This window comes from Octodon degus, unplaced genomic scaffold (genome assembly GCF_000260255.1).
Source record: "Octodon degus isolate 3935 unplaced genomic scaffold, OctDeg1.0 scaffold00018, whole genome shotgun sequence".
NCBI classification, from domain to species: domain Eukaryota; kingdom Metazoa; phylum Chordata; class Mammalia; order Rodentia; family Octodontidae; genus Octodon; species Octodon degus.
The window spans coordinates 8,364,806-8,365,886 of record NW_004524594.1 but is presented as its reverse complement, the minus strand read 5'-3'; positions in this window follow the sequence as shown (position 1 = coordinate 8,365,886).

Here is a 1,081-nt window from a genome sequence, read left to right as displayed (position 1 = left end):
AAAGAAAGAAATCAAAACCGAACCTGAACCCTCAAGAGTCCAAGAGAACAAACAAGAAGCCAGAAGAGCTACACCCAACCTGCAGCTCTGCACTCCATAAGTAAGAAACAAATATGTTACTGTAAGACTAGATTTGGTAAATAACCATGGCCACAAGAGGAGCTTATCTCAAAAGCTTCTGAAAATTTAGCCCTTCCTTTCTCTGCCCCTTTGAATCTACTTTCGCCTTTGCCTTTTGTGAATTTTCTACCCACGACACACAGATCCTTCATCTCCAAATTCAAAGCTCACTTTCTCAGGAAAGCTCAGGACAATCTTTGAGATTAGGGTTTTCCCTAATCTGCCATTTTTACACTTGTATTACCTTAGAAACTAAACACAGTTTATGTCTGTGCAATTTACTTGTGTGATTAAAAGATATCGTCTCTTCAACTAGAAAACAAGTTCCATGAGAGCAGGAATTGTGCCTATTTCTTTATGTCTATAAATTAAAAACCAAGGAAAAGTTCAATAAATATTTGTTATCTGAATAAATATAACTGAAGTAGCTACCTGACAGATTAAAACCACAAATTCTTATTACCTGTGTTGACCCCTTTCTCTTGAAGGTATCACTAATTTGCTTCCATTTATAGTGTGAGCTTGAAATTGCAAAGGTTAAGACCAAGATAAAGCAAGAACAGAATAAAAATGAAGTATAAGAAGTAAAGCCATGCTGTTATGTTGAGCTGTATGGGACTCAGGTCAACAATTTCTGATATTGCCAGTCAAGTGGAAGACTCAATACTATTATGGACTACTGGACTCTTCTGGAATATTTTGCTGAGTTCACACACCTATAACATTCAAATGACAAAACTAAACAAAAAAGGAGATAAAAATCAATGTCCATTTTGTATCTATGTATTCAAAATGGTTAGGATAGATATATAGTTACATTCTCTTAATGCATAGAAGGATTTGTTATAATAGTGTCTGTAAATAGGATATCATGTGTGCATCTTGTACAACAAATAAACATTAGGAAGAGAGTATGCAATGTGTTAATTATTGAAACTGTCCTACCAATTTGATTTGAAAC